The sequence below is a fragment of the Eimeria mitis genome, genomic scaffold, assembly GCF_000499745.2.
Source record: "Eimeria mitis Houghton genomic scaffold, Emh_scaff3308, whole genome shotgun sequence".
Classification (NCBI taxonomy): Eukaryota; Apicomplexa; class Conoidasida; order Eucoccidiorida; family Eimeriidae; genus Eimeria; species Eimeria mitis.
The window spans coordinates 4658-4875 of record NW_013571647.1 but is presented as its reverse complement, the minus strand read 5'-3'; the positions used below and the strand labels follow the sequence as shown (position 1 = coordinate 4875).

Here is a 218-nt window from a genome sequence, read left to right as displayed (position 1 = left end):
CTATATTGCAGCAGCAGCAGCAGCGGGAGCAGCAGCAGCAGCTGCTGCTGCTGCTGCAACAGTAGAAGCAAAGCTGGCAGCGGCAGCTGATACGGAAGGTTCTACACAGAATGGCACCCAGAGACGTTTGCAGGATAGCGAGTTTAACTAACTGTTTCACCTGCTGCTGCTGCTGTTGCTGCTGCTGTTGCTGCTGGTGTTGCTGCTGCTGCTGTTGC

At 55.5% G+C, this 218-nt stretch overlaps 1 protein-coding gene across 1 annotated transcript in view; it reads right to left on the bottom strand.

Annotated features, from left to right (window-relative positions):
* Nucleotides 1-218, bottom strand: part of EMH_0064630 (ARF1-directed GTPase-activating protein, putative) — a gene marked incomplete at both ends in the record, with an annotated part of 4555 nt that overhangs the window by 1667 nt on the left and 2670 nt on the right. The gene's annotated exons all lie outside the window — the stretch shown is intronic.